A 20,543-nucleotide genomic window follows, 5' to 3' on the forward strand; every position below is an offset into this window, starting at 1 on the left:
AAGCTCTTAACAACCGCACAGGGCTGAAAGCAGAGAGGGAAAGCACTTAGTCAAGCAGTGGTAGGGAAGTGGACCAGTAAGCAGAATAAAATCAATGGCAAGTAACTTCTTTCGAGCATATCCTCAAGTCTTTGTGCAGCACACAGGAAAAGAGCTGTTCTATCACTCTTAAATAAATAACAAAATAAAAGCCAGATTTTAGCTGTTGAATACACTGTGGCTCACATCTGACACAGCAATTTGCTATCCAGGTATCAAAAGCTAGATGTAATTAATAAGATTACATTTGATTTCATCTAAATAGGAAGTGCTCAGAATCCTATAATAAAATGTTTAACATTCATGGAGCTAATGGGCTTTGTGCACAAAAATATTTCTTAAATGAGCAGCTCATACAATGAACCCAGATTTGCTTCTGCATTGTAGTTAATTACTCCCATAGGGTCTCTAAACCTCATATTTAGGAAGAAGTTTTGCACTATGGGCACAGAAAATAATTTTGCAGCTGCACATGCAGATGAATGAACAAGTGGTCACTGGACCGTTAATTTTTTCCAACTTAGCTGGTCTCAAAAACAAAAAAAAAAGTCTCTAGAAAGTTTCTAAATACTTCAGATTTAATTTTACAAAACACAGCTTTTAATTCAATGCTGTGATGACTTTTTTTTCCAAATCACCTTTCCACAGTGAAGGAGACACCATGCAGCCAAAGGATCATAGACAGGACATGACTTAACTCTAGATCATGAAAACAAAGAAACAATCCCCAAAAACACCACACCACACCAAACAACTCCAAGATAAGGCTTCTGAACTAAAAGTGTCTATTTTTACAACTGCTTAAGTCTGTTTACTGAAATGTGAGCAGTCATTCTCTCTTGCATTTTGCATATTCAGTTTGAAAAATCATGTGGGAATTTGACTACAGGAATGTTCAACTGGGCTCCACCTTCAGAATTAACTCTTCTATTGCTTTGCTAATACTCATGTTATTATTTTACACAGATCCTGGCTTGAAGTCATCAGTTTTCCTTTTCACTGCATCCCTCAGTCTCCTCAAGGTAAATCTTTATGACTAATTCCTTCAGCTACAGTCTTCTAAGCACACCACTGTACCAGAAACATAATTCACAATTTATTCATGGATTCTGCATTTATTTAAGAACCATCTCCATAATTTTAAATTGAAACATGGGCCCATCACAGATTTCTTTTTTCCAAAAGCTAACATCAAAGTACACATACTGAATTTTGTGGTCAATCATCGATTCCAGTTCAATCTACTACTGACAGTCCTTAAAATTATAATTTAAACATTCAGCAAACCAAGTTCTTTTCTATGCCACTCCTACTTTTTGATAAAGTAAAGTAGCAATTTCTTTTGGCACATTCTTTACCTTCAGTCTTTAAGTCCAGCTTAAAATAAACTGAATGTAGAAAACCATTTTTGTCTACCAAGAAACATATGAATTATTTAAAGCAGAGGTTGGTATGCTGGAGTTTTTGGATATTCCAGAAAGGTAAATTGGAAGGAAACAGAAGCTACAGTGGTTAATAAGTCTGTACTGGGGCACTGGGGGGGGGGGGGGGTCACATGCCTTTGGGAGTATTTACCACCATTACACTTGCTAAAGGGGAAAAAAACCAAACCTTTCTTGGAACAAACACAATTAATTTTTTCCTTTGTATTAAATGCATTCATCTTTACTTGTTTCACTCTTCAAAGCTCAGAGCATTTTTTCCTGGAGAGAGACAGCTGCCTGCTGAGAACCTGAGATGTTCCCCAGCCCCAGCCAGGATTCTGCCTCTCCTGGGCAGACTGCAGAGCTCCTGAGCTCTGAGGATCATTGAGGAACCTCTGGGACTCGCACCCTGGATGTTAACAACGTGCATTTGGAATTGGGTGAGATGACTTTCATCACAAGAAAAACAAGAAGCATCCAATGGCTACAAAGGCCATATGCAAGAGAGATTTTTGTCCTCCCAAACTCTTGGCAGTGTCCAGTTCTCCAAGTCACATTCACATCTCCCCAATAACCAGATGAAAGCCAACAAGCTCCTAAAGAACAAACATTTTTAAATACAAAGCTTTTCCTTCAGCCTTGACTTTGATGGTAGACCTACATTAGGGAAAAATTAAATCTGAAGTCAACTAAACTGAACTGCAAGTATTGCAATTTTTGACAGGAAAACAGTTGCAGATAGTTCACAAGTATCTGAGCCAGATAGTCAGATGACATAAATTTTTATAGCTCCATGAAGCCCTTTTCAAAATGGCAAATAATTTAAAATTATATAATAGAACATGCAATTTATGTTCAAGAAGGAAGATTTAAGGCTTCATTTTTCAGTGTAAACCCTGCATTTCTTGCTATTTGGATCTTTACTATATTTTTTTAATCCATTGCCAAATTAATTTTCACTTTTTTTTGGAACAGAAGGTTGCTTTAAAACACAGATTTTCATGGCAAACTTGCAAAGGCCACTTTCCTTTTAGTGATTCCATAAAGTCATGTTATTATATTAAGAGAATTCTATATTTTGGGCAGTTGGAACTCATCTTTCTCCTTTTTCTAGCAGCACTAGGAAACATCCCTATTTCTGTGCAGTTCTATTTTTAAGCAGCATGTGAGAATGCTGCAAGTCCAATGGAGATGACCAGGGGGAGGAAGCACAAAAAGCTTTGAACAGGGATGTATTTGCTGCCTACATCTACCTGCTGGTGCTTACAGAGGAAACAGGGAGACTCTTCCAAAAGCTGGGCAGCAAAGCAAGAAGCACTTGTGACAGTGACAGAAAAGTCAAACCCCAATGTTTATTCTGTAGATACCCACTGCAAAGTTAACTGCAGTTGCAGTCCAGAGAAGTGGTTATGCCTAATTTGTCTGTTTTCCTGAGCTACTCTTGAACTTGGGAATAAATTATTAGCACTTTGTTTAGAGATTTTCTTTCCAAGGAAGAATTTGATACTTCCTCTTCTATTTTGCAAGAAATTCAGGATTTTTTCCCAGCAGGTATTGGACATAAATCACTGAAAAAAACCACTTATTAAAACCTTAGGGAAACCTCCCAAAACACAGCTTTACACCAGTCTTTTTTTTTTTTTTAATTCAGACACATAAAATAACTATTTAATTACTTGTAAACTAAAAAAAAAAAAAAAAAAAAAAAAAAAAAAGGAAAAAATAGTATTTCATTTTTTCACAGCAAGAGAAAAATGGATTTTCTCAGATACAAGCTCAAGCAATGATATTTTGTAGGGTCATAATAATGAATCACTACCATTCTGTCCAAAAGCAAATAGCATCAATTTCCCTCTCTGTATCTTCCCTCATACTGAGTCAGAAAGGCATTAATTTATTTTCCAGACATTTCAAGGCAATACAAACACACAGAGAGATCTTAATCTGCCTTCTGGCAGTAAGACCTGCATCCTTTTTATTTTCCCTTTGTGGAAGGGCACCTGGGAACCTCACAAGAAGATGTAGAAACTCTGCCACTCTCTGCAATGATAAACTTACTCAGACATGCAGAAATACTACAAGAGAATATCTGAATCTCATCACACACTGTCCTAACTTCTTGGAATGATTATACCCTAGTTGTTCATATTTTCTATGGGTAGATATCATTCCAACCTGCCTCTCTGTTTTTTGTTTTTATTTTTTTTTAATACACAAGTCCCCAGTGACTGAAATTCAAAGCACATATTAACTCTCTGCAGTTAGTGCATTTATCATGGCACTCCTGACCCTGCTTTCCTCTTCCTTCAATAAATCACATTATTCATCAATCTGGATCATGCAAAGTCCTATTGAATGCAATCAAACCCACATTCCTGAACTGGAAATTTCACTATTTGCACAGCTGTGCTCCTCAAAGTCCTTACTGAGCTTGACCAGCCCCATACTCTGAATTGGCTATAACCTGAATTTGAGCCCTGCCTCTAATTTCTGAGGACCAGCAGGAACACAAGGGACATTTATCTTCTGCCAAACTTTTATACCCTAAATGCAACAGCACTGTGGGTGTTTGTTCCCTGGCACATGGAGGTTTGAGAGTCCACAGGATTTCCAAGGCAGCTCTTGTGGTTGTAAGGACCTGGCTTCTGCCTGCACTGCAGTGACATTCCCTCTGTCCCTTTTTAATTCAGCTGCACAATGAGTTAAACACCAAGTGTGACATTGGTGGAAAAATCTTGTATACTTTTTTACACTTAATTTTTCAGGGTTCTTGTAGTAAACTGTTAAATTTTTTTTTACTCTTTCTAAACTTTCTTTCTCTCTAGAACACCAATTTTTCTTCTTCTCTCAAATGTTTTGCATGGCAGCTCTTTGTTTACATCATTAAAGTCTTGAAGTGAGCACTTAGCCAAAATTAAACATAATAAACCAAAGCAACAAAAACACTTGCTTAACTTTCTTTAGCTAACTTTTTTGCACATTTTAAAGCCAGGCCTATTTGAAAATGAGAAGACTCCACAATTTTCAGTAGTTTTTAATGCACAGTGCTCCATCCTGTGTGTGGTTAAATAATTTCATAACTCTAAGTGCAACCACAGCAAAACACAGCTAAATACATGTCTTGAAATAAAAAATAATCAATTTTATTTCTATTCAATTCATGGTTTAGGGGAAATACCACACCAGTATCAATGAGCCTGGCACTCTTCAGTGGTGGTGCAGAGCTTGCAGGAGCAGCAGAGGCAGCACAGTGTGGACAGGAGAAGGGGAGCACTGAGAGCTGAGTCTGAGCACACACAGCTCACACACCCTGCTGACTCACTCATTGCTCAACAACTCACATTTCTTAATCAAACAAGGAATCTCTTGATGTTTCTCTCTGAGTCTTCTCTTCATTCCAGCTCCCTGTGCCTTCTGAAACCACGCCACGGGATCCCTGGTTTTCCAGAGAAGACACCAATTTCTGCTGCAGTGACGTGCACCTCATCCCACACAGGATCCAGGGGGAAATCTCCCCTTTTCTTTGTGAGAGGAATGATGGATTTGTCTCTACAAACAAGCTGTGGGTCTGCTGGTAGATAAAACTAGCACCAAGAGATAAAAGAAACAATGGGAAGGATTTCACTGATTAATGAATGAAAAAAAAATATATATATTATATATATTTGCTTTGCAAACAAGCTGTAGGTTGCTGCTAAATGAAATTGGATATTAAAAGATGAGAAGCAATGGGGAAGAATCACGAATTCTGTAAGAATTAAAAATTAAAAGGGAAGGTTATACATTAGAGGGGTATCAGGTGTTCTGGGGAATCTGTGCCTCTCCAGTACCTCAGCCCAAGGGGAAAGAGAGGGAAATGCAGATGGGAAATTGGGATAAAAGGAGGCTGTGTCCTCCAAAAATTCCAGAGAGCCCAGGGGAATGCACCATGGCCTCTCCCTTTATTCAAATAAAGTTAAAAGGACTTGTCTGTCTCCTTTTTGGACATAAACCTCTGGTGTTTGTGGATTAATTTTCCTGACATTTGCCTGTGGGTGCCCAGTCTGAGCCCTGGTGCCCTTGCACAGCCTGTAACATCACCAGCATGAGGCTGCTCACTGTGCAGTTCACACAGCTGAAACAGCTTCTCCCCCAAATCTGTTTCCCCTGTGAGCACCTCAACCTGCAGAACTCTCTAATCCAAGGCTCAGGGAGCTGTTTTTCAATAGAGATCTCCTCCCTACTGTGGTGGTAACACTTCTAATATAGGTTACATATTTATAGGTTAATATAGGTCTCCTGTTGTCATTGGTGTCCAACTGTCTTTACAAGAATAAATTACTGCATCAAATAAGCCAAATACAAGTAAAATAAAGCTCAAAATGTAATAAAAAGTGTGCCTAATGAACTGACAAATGGCTCAGGGCTTTTACTGTAATGGCTTAATTAAATATGTGTTTTCACATACCTATGCAGTGTCAGAGAAACATTGAAACATTCATAAATTAATTGACTTATCTTTATATCATGCATAGCAACAGCTGATACAATAATTACATAGAAAATGTAGCTACTCAAAGGGGGTTTTCCTTTCAATTTCCTTTTTGTTTTCTCTGTTGGAAAACTGACCCATATGGATCCAAAAGGGGATGGCTGACAGTATAAATTCAAAAAGCCAACATTTTTCTGTTGTAAGCATTTTATAACTGGATATTTTGTTAAATCTTTACTAAGGGAAACCCCAATGATAAAAGTAGGTAGAAAATAAAACTCTTAAAAACTGTATTATAAAAAAAAACAGGAAAAGGACAAAGAAGATAAGACTGAAACAGTTAAAGCAACTGCTCTAGGTGATGCCTTCATTTAAAGTTAGAAAATGATCTACACAATTATAAACCTCTTAGTTTGACCTTAACCAGGCATAAATTCAGAACAGATTTAAAGGGAAAATTTGAGACACAAAGATGGGTGGAAAGTGATGTGAAAGGCAACATGAGTTTCCCAGATGTGCATTGTAAGGCTTGACTTTGTTTCTCGGGGTTTTGTTATCTGTTCTGTAACACCTCATCCTTTAGGAAAATAAAATTTAAAAAAAAAATAAAAAAAAGAAAAAAAAAGAAAAAGACAGTGTCTCTAACTCACACTTCATCAAACCATTTGATATGGTGTCACCAGGGAAGTTATAGTGTAAACTCCAGAGAATGAGATGAACTGAGCAAGTGTGAAGCTGCCACAGTATTGGCTGCAAAGGAGATGAAAATGGATTAGATGCAAAAAACAACCCTGGTTTGGAAGAAAGGATTCTGTTGAGGTTGGCAAGGTTTGATCTTGATGGTAAAATGGGGGGTTTTGTTTGTTTGTTTGTTTGTTTGTTTGTTTGTCTTTCTGATGTTGCCTAAGCAAAACATTTACTTTGGGAATTAAACACATTGATAATTCTAAACCAGGATTCAACACTCACATCAGTAAAGGCTGGAATGCAACACAGGAAAATCAGAATGACTGAGGACTGAAAGAATCAAATTATCATGAAATATGATAACACAAGCCATGAACAACTGAAATAACTTGGCTGTAAACTATGAGTTAAGATAATTACTTCAGCATCTGAAACATATGTAGGCACAAGTGGGACATGAAAGAGACAAATATAATCCAAGCTATAGGATATAGGAAACAAGGGATTTCTGTACACTCTATCACTCCAAAAACAAACAAATACCTGCCCCTACCCCCATCACACATTTCATGCCATAAGAGGCCACTTTATTCTGGATGCCTTATTTCAGATTAATTCTGCATTGTGATGCTTCTCTCAGACCAAACTAGGGGACATATCTGAGCTGTTACACTATAGTAAATCCCAAGTATTTTCAATTAAATGACAATGCCCAGGGGGCCAGACAGAGCTCCGTATAGTCACTCTTGATTTGCACTAGAAAACAGGCCAATTGTGTTGAAACATCTTCAATGTGATTAGAAGGAGGCTCTTTATTTAGGGAAATAATTTAATTTTCAAAGCATTTGACAATTTTAATAGACATCATCTATGAATAAGTCAGGGTGCGTAATATGCCTGGAGCAGGAAGAAAAAGGCTCATTAGCTTTGAGAGAATAGACAGATGGGCAGTGTTGGGGTGGTGCTCTGACAGCTCCCAAATTATGTAAGCAGGGGAGTGAGGAGGGGGCATGTGCACAGAGCATTTCCATGGGAGCAAATTGCACTGACACAAACTGTCATCTCTGACATCAATACATGAGTCAGGGAAAATGGAATGAAGGAGACCAAACACAATGGAAAGTACTTCATTTTCCAGCACAACATGGAAGGCAAAGGAGGTCTGTAAAAGCTGATGTAATTTGGATTAAACTGCTTCTCTTTATGAGTGTACCCAGAGAATAAGGACTTTGTACAATCTGGATTCTATCCCAGCTGAGGTGTGCTGAACCTGCAGCAGAGGGAACAGTCCTGAGGTGCTGAAAAGAGCAGGCAGGTGCTTGGCTGCATTTAAAAAAATGGTAAAGGCCACTGAGAAGAACATGGAAATAGGAGAGAAGCTGAAAACAAAATCAGCAACGTAACAATGGAGAAAATACGAAGGCTAAAAGCTAACAAAGAAATGTAAAAGACAACCTGTAGTCTCAGTGACAGTCTAAGAAGGAAAACTTGCATTTAGAAATTCAAACAGGATGCAAAGCAGCCAATTCCTTTCTAAAAGGAGTATTTGCCCTACATTTACCTAAAATGTGGGTGAAATCTCTCAAGTGCATCAGCAGTGTTTTCCAGACAGGCTGTGGATGCTGCTGTGAGTGGTCAGAGACCCAAATGGAGCTGTCCCCATGTAAACAGGGGTGTCAGGGGACCAGGCTCTCCTTCCAGGGCCCACACCAGCATGATATATCAAAGGGAGGGCACCAAATACACTTTTATTCAACCCTACTGAGGAAAAATAATGAAACTATCATAGAAATTCATATATGAATCAGGTAGTGTCTGCATTTTAATGGCTGAAACAAAGACAGCTGAACTATAATGGTGTCGATTTTCTCTTGCAAGTGATTATTAAATTGCTTCCACTTTGTCAGCAATGTAATATCTCTGTGAACAGCTCAGATTTAAGGAAGTGACAAACCACCAATTGTCAAGTGGAGAAAAACAACACACATCCACATACCCTGAAAGTATCTTTGAAAGAGAAACACTTCTGTTCCTCTGGTAGCAACAAGCCTTTAACACAAGGGAAATACTCCATCAGAAACAAAAGGGCAAGTCCATCATTCCTGGCTTCTGATCTCCAACAACTTTAGTATCACAAACCAAAATAATTTGGGTGCTGGCACTATTGATTATAAGTGAATGAGAGTTTTGCTGTGTGCAGGGAGTCCAGCAAAAGTGTGTTTGGAGGCAACATCAGAAGTCTTTGAGCAAGGAGCGTGTCCCTTTCTTGCCAAAGGTCAAACACTGGAACAGTTTGAGACAGAAATTGCTTTAGTTCATAACTACAACTACAGCACACAGCAAGGACTGCTCAGAGAGACAGCAAATGAGGTTGGGGAGCCAGGGAATCAGCAGCAGAGAAATCTCTCTGGAGACTGAGCCCATTAATTACTTCTCTGTTCAGTGCAGGGATGAGGAGAACACCTCCACAGCCAGGCTGTGTCTGGGAACCAGCTCTGCTGGGCTGCATCAGAGGATGCACACACACCTTGTGACAAACAGACACAACTCCTCTGCAGGCTGGATTCATTAATTATGCTGACCTGTTGATCATTAATTATGCTGACCTGTTGACCCAGTAGCAAACAGGAAAGCCAAGAAGCAAAAGCCCAAATTCCTGATTCCTGTATTACTACAATTTTTTTTCCCATTTTGCACATAACAGATAAAGGGGGGTCTTGTGCCCTGTATCAGCCAACTTGGAGCAGCTGCAGAAATAGAGCCTGGGTATATTTGTGCAATAAGACAAACACCTCTTGAGTTCTGGAACAGTAAATTGTATCTTACATTTTCATTTTCCAAAACTACTACCAATACAAACAAATGATCATGGGAATATCTAAAGGCAAGTAACAATATTTTAAGCAACTTTACACTAGGTAGTGTAACCATTACATTCTCTGATAAATAGTAGTAGTCTAAAATTGAAACAATTATGTTACTTCCATGAATTAACGGGCAATAAAATACTTCCCTGTGCAGGTGACGTAACAAATACTATAATGTAATTTAAAAATTACACTGGCAAAGTATTTTATGTTGCTATGTCGTGGTCATCACACTGCTCTTCTTTTATTTCTGCCACTATTGCTCTGATATCAGAGAACCCTAAAAAGTATTATCAGGGACAACCCTCAACCCCAATAACAGTATCTCACTCAAGCACTTTATTCTGCAAGCCTGAGCTGTCAGAAAACCAAGGATTCAGTACAAATACTGGCACAAAACAGGATGATGTTCTGTGATGGGAAACCCCTTTGGGCAAGAACATCATCAAGTGTGGATAGCAGAAACTGCTGGTGGTGATGTGCTACTGCACAACACTTCACAAGAGCTTCAAAGAAAGCAAGAAGATCTGGAAAAACAGACAGCTGAAAATTATTCCAGAGCAGTACCAATGGTGGGAGAACCCACCATGGCATGAGAAAGGAGGACTGGATGAAGACACACATATTCACCAAAGTGGGGAGCATCACATAAGCTGTTACAAACCTCAGGGGTGGATCAGGCAACCAGCAGTCACTAAACAGTGGGTAGAAATATCAGTTTACAGCTTCTGAGCAAAACTGAGTCTTTCAAACCTAGCTGCAGTCTCAGTGTGGTGTGAGATCTGTTGAGATGGAAAATGTTAGAAACCAAGTATCTCTGAAACACTGGAGAAAGTCACCTATGCACAGCTGAAGGAAACCAAGAAATCCTCTTGCAGCAGTTCAATCAAAAATAAGCATGGGACACAAGAGGATCCTGTTTGAGCTGATGGCAAGCACAAATTAAGATGTGTTACCTTAAACCTCTCTCATTACTGCCAAGTTGTGAGACTTTACATTTGCTAAAGACCAAGGGATGATGCAAGTATTATTAGCATTATTATTACCATTGCATACACTGACCTAAGGCACAGAAATTTCACCAAATGCAGGGACCTGAGCCCAACCTGCAGACAACTCTGTCCTGGGCAGAGCAGAACTCTGAAAATAAAGAAACATTAACTTAATCCTGCTTTCACTTCCCCAGCAAAACTGTGTGGGAGGACAGACATTGTTCAAGCACAGAACCAAGGATGAAAGCCAAAAAATCCAACTACCAAAACCTAGAGATTGTAACTTCATTGAGAATTCATAAGGCATAACAATACAAAACAAAAGTTTTTCTCTTTGATGCTTCTATAGCATTAAACTCATTTAGAAAACTGAAGCAGATTATACTTTGTGCTTTCCAGATAAAAGCACAATTGTAGTCATTTGGATGCAGAAGGGCTCAATTCTGCCAAAAATATAGTCCTGGTGCTGCAGAGCAGAAGCCCTGAAACAGGAGAGGCAGCTCTGGGTGAGAGCACAGGGCTCATTCAGAGCCCAGGGGCTGCTCCAGCCCCAGGAACAGCAGAGAGGGATCTGCTGTGGAGGGGACAGCACCACCCTGCCCAGCAGCCCCTGGACACCCAGGACAGCTGGAGGGCAGGCTAGAAAAAGCTGGAAAAACAAGGCTTAGTTCTTGAGAACTAGAGCTATTTTGTTGGCCTACTTGTTAAATTAATACACTTCTTTAAAAACATATGAATAAAGACCAAGGAAATGCAAGAGCTTATATCAAAGCCAAATGCTCCATTCTGCTTGCCCCCAGGATAGATAGTCCCTCACAGATCTGAGTCTTAACACATTACAGGAAAAACACAGGTTTTTTTTTTTACAGGAATGACTGAAATACAGGACAAGGCTAAGTTTCAATAATAAATTTATTTTTTAAAAATTATAAAGAATTCTTGTAAACAACTTGAAATACTTCTTTCTCCTACTAGCTACTATTTAACACCAAATGAATTCATTTTACTTCCTTTCTTTTAAGCTTCAAAAGCACAGACCAACTATGAGAAGTAATGGCAGTGTGACTTATTTCATTCCTGCTTTCATATTACTCTGGGAAAAATGAAACTTGTCCACTACTGCAAACTGCCATAGGTTTTCTTTGCAAGTCTTTCAGTGTCTTGTGTCTTGGGTTTTTAAAGTCCAGTCCTTTGAGACAGAAGGTCTCAGGGCTGCAGACAAAACAAGAAAAATACACATCTTAAAGGCTTGAGAAACAGAAAGAAAAAAAAAAATAAAAGGAAGGTGCACTATCTTCTGAATTGTCTGATCTTGGGCACTTGACTCATGTTTCTAAAAGGTATCTGAAGGCCAGTGACTTTGCACTCAACAACTTCAAGGAGAAATTTTTTAAAAGCTCCACATCTAGAACACCTTTTTCTTTTTATATATATTTACAGAGCATAACAGAAACTTTATATGAGCCACAGAGTCCATAGAGCCTGAGTACAATCACAGGTTATGCCTCCTAAAAGGGGAGTGTGTTTGACTTTCACCAGCCTTTTGCCTACAGATGTGTCAGCATCAGCTGAACATGTTTCCTGACTGAGATCACCTCAGATTAGAACCATTTTGGAGAGTAAATTAATCTCTGCTGTCAGCATCACAGCAGAACTTGAAGAAGCCAAAATAAAAGTTAGAGACACAGAGGAAAAAAAGGCAAACACCCCCACCCCCAGTCCTAACCTGTCCCTTAGGACCACCAATGCTGCCCTGCCAAATACCAGCACTGCAATATTTTACCCCAAGAGACACCTCCCTGATCACATTTTACCAGTGGTGAACTCCTGATTGCATGATTATTTTTCTGACATTCTTTGTGAAGTCAGAAAATAGGATGCCCTCAATGATACAAACTGTACACAAAGAATACATGAGCAAAGTTATAATCCTAAACAATTCTGGACAAGACAAGGACTTGAAAGAATTGAAAGAATTTAATAAATATTTTCTTAAATAAATATTATTTAGAAAAATCTCTTTATCAATAAAGTTAAAAAGAAGCAAATTTGCTGTGGTACACTTCACACAGAGTCATCAAAAGCAAAGCTACACATACCCCTGTGTGCCTGGTGTGCTGATTTTTATGAGATTTAGCCTGAGTTTTGAGTAACAACTGCTGTGCACTTAACCATCTTCCTCTCTTCCTGCCATGCTCCAGCATGCCTCAATTGCAGAGATGATACAAACAAACCATCAGGGAATTCCTGAATTATTCCATTCCTCCTGCCAGGATATCCATTATTTTATGAGTTGGTTTGTTGGTTGGGGTTTTTTCCCCTTTGGCATTTTTGAGGTTTTTTTACAGAATTTTTTACAGAATACCAAGCTCTGCACTGTTTTTTTGTGATCTAAGAATAGAGCCTGCCTGCCCTACCAGAACACTTTGCCATGTCAAACTAAGATTTCTTCACAATTTATCACCATCCAGCTCAGGCTGGAAGGTAGTAAGTTTTCTGTACATATATGTAAGTGTATTTGCACATATATATATAATCCATGCATGATTTTGATCTGAACCCACTTATCATTAATAAATAACTCAGTAATAATTTATTTTTCTAAAAAAAAATCTTATGGACAAAAGAAGAAAAAAAAGGAATGAGAATGAGAGTAGACTTCTGAGTTTCAGGCATTTTCTTTATCATCATCTCTGCCTCATCTGATCCCTGTTATTTGTGCAAGGACATTTCCACTTGGAAGAGGGTTTGGGAAGAATTCAAGGCTGACCACAATTTTCCTATGTGGCTTTAAAAAAGTAACTTCCACCCTTCCTTTTTCCAGTGACAGCTGTATCCTGGGGTAACACCAGGTTCTTTCCAAAACAAATGTGGCACAGCTGCTATCATTTATCTTCACAGCTCATAGCTTAGAGTTACAGACAGAAAATACACTTAACAAGGAAATATTTCCACTGTGTGCTCCTGCATGCTAGGAAAGTTTCCTCAGTTGCAGGGAGGAAATTGCCTGAAAAGGTTGGAGCAGCACTACAAGTGACTAAACCCACATTATGTTTCTCTACAAAATTTGGAGGGCTATACATAGTTTTGGTGAGTTCCCCAGCTTCTGCAGCAGGAAGAGTTTATTTTTGCCCCAGGCAGAGAAAAAGCCTTCTGTAAGTGCAAATAAACCAACTGAGAGTTGCAAGAAGGTTTGGCTCGGCCTTTTAAAGAAATTACCTCATAAAATCCCTGCAGTATATGTCCCAGGTTCAGAAGATTTCATAAAACAAGAGTCAGAAAAGGAGCAGCTCTTGCACATAACTTTCCTCTGGGCCCTGGCACAGGCTCTTTTAGGGGTGCCAGCACCACTCCAGCATCTCACTCACAGATTTTCTCACCACATTTGCTTGCAAATGCTAAGACGCAAAGAAGGAAATAATTATTACTCTAGCTGCTTGGGAATAGTTCCACAAATTTATTTCTAGTTGAGATTTCTAGTTGAGATTTCTAGTTGAGATTTCTAGTTTACATAAGCCTTCAAACATTTTTACACATTCTGAGATTTAACTGACGGGAAAAAAAGATGGACTCCTGAAAAACAGCTGTGGGCTAGAATAGCTGTTTCCATCTAGCACTGGTTGAGTTATTAGGCTAGCAGTGAAAGAGAGAGAGACACCATGTTACTCTCAGGATCCAACAGCTTCTTCTATCACACTAAGATAAAAACGTGTGAACATCAACCACATGGAACACAAGTTCTTTGTTTTTCTTCCCCTAATGAACTCTGCAAAGAACGCAACATAATTATGCCTCCAAAAGAAACTACTATGCTATCAGAGATACTAAAAAAGCTCTGTTCTTTGGCTGGCTCCCATCTCTGTAAATGCTGTCACAACAGACTCCAAACTGTCACTTCAGCAACTGCCCCTCACGGGAAAAACATATTTCTTCTAATTAGGCAGAATTCTAACTCCGCATCTGAAGAGTATAATTTGATCTTTTCTCTAGAAACTCATTAACCACTTGAGTTCAATTATTAACATTTGCATTAATAACTCACTGAATTAACTACCCATTGTGTGTGTGCAGCTCCTGCTTTGGCTGGATGATGCTCTGAGGACATTCCACTGGGGAGGTGGTGTGGGCCATTGTCCTAGGTTACAATGTAAAGATGTGCCCAAAAGTCTGTATTCTATCACCATCTGCTGAAACCAGGTGGAGCAGTGATCCTTATCTCTGGGTGAGATATCGTCTGCTAATGGGCCAGCTGCTAAAAACCAGATGGGGCAATGTTCTTTTTCTTTCCCCCCCTACCCTTCCTCCAGGAGATATCTCCTGTTAATGGCCAGTGAGTCCCAGTGCATGACTGATAAAATTCCATCATCCCACTGGGAGATGCTCCACCCAGGGTGAGGAGCCAAATATTTCCTACCTAGATAAAATCTGAGATTTGGAACACCAAGGCAGCCCTTACCCACTGGTTTCCAGAGGCCAGGAGCTACCAAACCTTTCTACAGGATCACTGCTTCTACAAGACCACTTCATCTGGACTGCAACAACCACCCTGACTAGCAGGGTGTGAGGTTGTATTCTGACTCTGTCAGTGGTTTTTCTTTTGCATTATTGCATGGGGGTTTTTTTCTCTTTTTTGTTTTTTTCCCTATTAAATTGTACTTCCAACCTGGAGTCTCTCACTGGTCTTGATTTTAAACCATTACAGCCACGTCTACCCCAGAAACTCCTCTGAATGTTGCAGAGATGTAGTTCCAGTGTCTGCCAACAGCTCACTGGATGGCTTTAGGCAGGTTATCCTCTTTTCCTTTCTACATCTCTTTAAGACAATCAAGCCATGAGTAAGAGACTTCTCTTCATTCTTTTTCTTCACTCTCTCTAGGATGAACAAAGTGCCCAATACAAGGATACCAAGGTAATAATTGCAATAATAACTTCTGACAGGGTGGAAGGTATCAGCACTCAGCTCCTGATGCTGGGTCTGGTAACATGAAGCTCCCAATATGAGAAAAAATAAATAAAAAACGTCATGCCTAGGTAGTGTTTAATGCCACAATTATTCACGCTGGGTCACCTGCAGAGCCCGGAGCATCTAGAAACCTGCTGAAAGCCCTAGGGGTTCTAAGATAAACCCAAACTACACTGATTCCTTGATGGAGGCCTTTCATAGTAATAGGAACCCATGATTTATTCACTAAGGTTTTCAAGCAGTGTTGTAAACACTGAACACACAGACACAGGCTTGCACCTGCCTCAGTTATAGAATGAGATGACTTCCAAATCCAGGGCACAGTGGGGTGATGCACAGCACAGTCTTTCAAATGCAGAAATGTGTCTTCAGAAAGCTATTTTCTCATGAAAGCTCCATGATTTGAATTTAGAAGGGGAAGGGGCAAAGGGGAAAAGGGGAGCACAATAAGCACACACACACACTAACAACTTCTACTTTTGATTTAAATCACGTGAGTATATACATTCATCACTTTTCTCAAAAGTAAAAGATTCTTCCACACCACAGGTCTGCCAGGTTATTTCCCACAACATTTATGGGTGAGTACCTCCATGTCAAGGATTTCCTGAATCCTTTTAAATTCTCCAGCTGGTATTTGCTACAGTGTTTTGGATATGCAGTAAAGTGTGAACATGCACAGGAAGCTTAAGGGCTCCAGCACTAGCTCTTTGCTATTTCTCTGACTTTTTTTGCTTTACAGTAAAGTTACTTTTTGTTATGAGATTTGACACACTTAAGCAGCCTTAAAAAAACCAAAAAAAACCCAAACAAAACCAACAAACAATCAGTGCTATAAAGGGGCTAGCTGGAAAAATAAACCTTTCCAAATTCTCAGTACCATAAGATACTTTCAGATGAATAAAGGCATAAACTTATGCAAGAGCTTCTACATAAACTGTAATATCGGTCTGCATGAGACTGGTGCTTTTGTTATTTCTGCAGTTGGTAAATTCAGGCAGAACAATTTCTGAAGTCCTTTGGCTTTTACAAACAGGTGTGATTGACAGCCTCTAAATGCTCTGCTTTTCATAACAACCATGATTGACAGCCCTTTGGTGCATAGCCCAATCAACCTAACAGTGTTATTGTTCTCTAATAATTACCTGATAATTTTTTTTTCAATGTGTTTCTGTTAGTTATGGTTCAACTAAGTCCTCTGAACTTCCCTAAAGTTTATGTAACTTGCACAGATTTGGGGCTGCCTTTCTGGGAGCCTCATTCTGTGATGGCACTGGGATTACACACACTGGCTCCCAAGGTGCACAGGCTGTCACTCTGCCTGTAAGCGATGCTTTCCCTGGCAAACAGAACGCACCAGAGCCCCAAAAATGTGACAATCCGTGTGTCATTTCGGAATACATCACTCACAAAGTTTTTGTACAATGAGAAATGTTTCTTAACTTAATAGTCCCTGGAGCATAAAGAACACAGCTCAGTTTGCATTCATGCAGGGCCAGAGCCTCGCGTGGGATGCGAGCTCCGTTCAGAACAGTTTACTATCTCCAAGCTGCTGAGATGGCAACGTGCATAACCTCTGCTTAAAGCAAGAGCTGAGATTCTTCTGCTACACAGAACATCCTCAAGAACACTCAGCCAGGGAAGCTGACTTGCGTGAGTCACATGAAGGAAATCATGACCTGGTAAGGTCCCTTTTCTGGTATCTACAAAATAAATTTTTGAAATTGGAAAATGGGGGTTTTTTTGATCTCTCTCTTGATTTTCATATAGGGTGGGAGCAGAAAGGAAGCAGCAAAATTAAAACCTACGTTGATTCAGATTTCTGAACCCTTGGGAATATTTTTTATTGATTATGTTGAAAAACATGATAAAGGCCACCTACATTGCAAGAAGGGCAAAAGAAAGATTTCTGTCTTTGGGCTGTTGAAAGTATATTATTCCTCTTAAAAGGACCAATTAAAAAAAGGAAAAGCCTTAAAGGAGGAAGTAGGCCCAGTCTGAGTTTTGCCAAACATTTCCAGTTTTTCAACAAGGGTACTGAAAAAGCAGATAGAAGGAGAGAGCTGGGACTTTGCTTCTCAAAACCACAAGTGTGAAACTTGAGCACAGCTTTGCATTTTGTCTGTTGGGTCACCTTTTCAAGAGCTAGTCTAAAGTCTGGCCTGCATACCAAGCTACACTGTGCATCACCAAACAGCCCAGGGCATGGATTTGTGCATATAATGCTGTAATATAGAGGGTTTGTGCATATTTACTGCAAGTGGAAACAAGTACACAATGCACAGACTGTGCCCCCAAATGGGCTAATTCTGCTCATAAACATTTGTTCACAGAGATTGAGGGGCTACACTGGAGCAAATTGAATAGACAGACCATTACTATTTGTTAATTTACTTTTCAGTACTTCTGAATTTTACCCACATATTTACAGAACTGGCCATTTCCATAATATATTACCCATGACCACAATCTCTAATTATCTACAGGGCTCATTTCTTTATGGAGTATTTTTTCCACCCTGTAAACATACTGGGCATTTTCTTAAAGTTGGGTTTGGGTGGGCAAATCATGTAGAGAACAATAGTGAGGTGATGAATCATTGCAATGACAGCACTGTCTCACTACAGGCTGAGGAAACTACTCATTGCATACTAGGTACAAAGCAGAGGACAAAAATCAGCCATCTGTAGCTTATGCCAACATCATAAGGAAGAGCTAAAAGCTGCTTCCCACAGATCTTAAGTCAATGGCATCTCTGACATCTCTTTTCAAGGATTTTCAGGATGCATTACTGAGTTCTCACCTCAGCACCCTGCAATCCCTCGCCTCCAGCTTGGGCTCAGAGACTCCAGTGCACTCATCTCAGCTTGTCCAAAGTCTGTTTTGGCAATTAAAGCTCAGTTCTTCCACATGCACACAACCTCTGCTTGCTCACCAAAATGCAGCTCAGAGAACAGAACAGTCACTGTGCAGATAAAACCTTTTAGGGGTGCTGAGAGGGTGGGGAGGACCATGTGAAATACCTGGGCACCTACCCCACTGCCAGGAATGAGAGTAAAGTTTCCAAAAAGATGAGAGCAACATCCTTCTCTACTGTCTAAGGCACAGCAATGTGTGGGAGAGAGGCACTGTAGAAACAGAAGAGGTGCTGGTTTGCAGGGAGTGTCTTGCAGATCCAACACTTTTAAAAAATTATTATTGCAATGGGATTTCATCCCGTGTTTTTGTAGCACAAACTGACCCCTGCCAGGCACACAATGTCATGGATCCTGTCATTCTGCACTTCACAGATCAAGCTGTAGTGGGCTGGCCCTGGCTGGGTGCCAAACTCCCTCCAGAGCATCTCTCTCTCTCTCCCTGGACAGGGGAAAGAAAATAAAACAAATGGTTCATGAGTTAAGGACAGAGAGAGCTCTTAGCCTTGAGGTAATTCTGCTGCACATAAAAATTGAGAGGAAGGAAGTACTTCATACATTTTCAGGATTAAAAATGAGGATCAGAAGCCACATCACCAGCTGATCCTTCACAACCAGCTGCCCACGAACAAGCTGAAGAAAACCCTGCTTGTAGAAGAAGTGTGGCAGCATCTAACAACAGCTCACACCAAGCAGCTACACAACCACAGCGTGGGTTGTGCTTGAGATACCAAAGTAAAAGAAATTAATGCTGGTATGAAGTTTCTTTCCGGCAGTGGGTGGGACAAGCTTTTCCTTCAGTTTTTGCTGTATTTCAATTAATTTGCCTCATCTTGCTTTCACGAGTTCTATAATACAATCCCCAAAATCCCAGATGAAAATCCAGAGAATAATCAATAAATGTATTTTTTCTTATTCAGTACAAGCTACTGATTCATCTAAGCTTATTCAGTATTTTTTCAGTCTTCAGAGGAGTTTTGATGACCCCCACTTTCATTCTATAACAACAGAAATTTTTCCCTAGCACTGTTTTACTGTAGGAAAAAAATTGAATACTGTCATCTAAGGCCATCTTAAATCTTGAATAAGTTATTTTACCCTCTCTAATTATTACTTATCAACAGATACACTTCCAGCATCCTCTTCCCATTCATATTTTCCTACATTCACAATCTAAAACCAGATGCTAATGAATCAGCGTTTATCTGATTTCCAATTTCACTAATTATTTATGAGATCAGCTAAATCAGTTTCATTTAGAATTACGGACTTAGTTGCTCAAGGCAGAATTTTCTCACAATTAAGAATTTTAAGCTGCCTAAAAGTAAATAATACAATAAAATTTAACCTCTGTTCACAGTCCAAATACATTATTAATAAGTGATTTTAAACTGGCAAGAACATACTTAATTCTAGAAGCATCTTTTAAATCCAAAATGAATTAAACAATAATGGAAAAATAAAAATGCATTATTGAGTATAAAAGACCCTGAAAAATCACATAAATGCATTTTTATATTCCAGAAATAACACTGAAACCAGCCTGGTTTTGTATCTTCAAAAATGCTGCGAAATATGAACATATTCATCCTGCCAATAAATTAGACAAAATTTAAAATAATGAAAGATGCACAGACCTTCAACTCCAGAGATGAGAATGTCACAGCTTTGGCATTGGAGCCCAGCAGGTGACATTGCACCACAGGTCACACCAGCTCCAGGAAGGGCTCTGCCCCGCTGCTGATTGCACAAGCTTTCTTAATTAGATCCTGAGAACTTGTTTAAAAACTTTTAAAAAGCAAGTTTGGATCATTGAAAGTAAATTATTTTCTTCTCTGACAAATAATAACCTCTGCTGTCCACAGGTGCAGTCCCAGCCTTGAAGCACTAGTTTCCCAAACTGCTCCTGCTGCATTTGTCACCTGCCCTTAACTTTTCCTCTCTTCCACACATGCAGACCAAATAACCTGAAACCACATCTTTGAAGTTGCACCTTCCTTGAAGCACAGCTTCCTAAGCCAGGAGGTTCTGGGGGCAGTGATGGGGAGTGAAGCTCCTTGGCACGAGCAGGAGCTGCTGGTTCCAGAGTCCCCAGCCCTGCATCCCTCACATCCCATCACCATTTCCTCCCGAGGCAAAAATCACACCACTTGCTCTTCACAGATTAGCACTTGACTGTTCAATC

The 20,543-nt window shown here is 39.6% G+C and overlaps 1 protein-coding gene across 8 annotated transcripts in view; it reads right to left on the minus strand.

Moving 5' to 3' along the window:
• HTR2C (5-hydroxytryptamine receptor 2C) overlaps window positions 1-20,543 on the minus strand; it is a 213,212-nt gene that overhangs the window by 42,020 nt on the left and 150,649 nt on the right. The window contains exon 1 of one of the 8 annotated variants that reach the window (XM_079319288.1): window positions 4,805-4,995. The exons of the other annotated variants lie outside the window; for them this stretch is intronic. The gene's annotated coding sequence lies outside the window, so the exon portion shown is untranslated. Of the gene's footprint in view, window positions 1-4,804; window positions 4,996-20,543 lie in introns of those variants that run through there. 8 annotated transcript variants of the gene reach the window in all.

The sequence above is a fragment of the Erithacus rubecula genome, assembly GCF_903797595.1.
Source record: "Erithacus rubecula genome assembly, chromosome: 15".
Lineage (NCBI taxonomy): Eukaryota > Metazoa > Chordata > Aves > Passeriformes > Muscicapidae > Erithacus > Erithacus rubecula.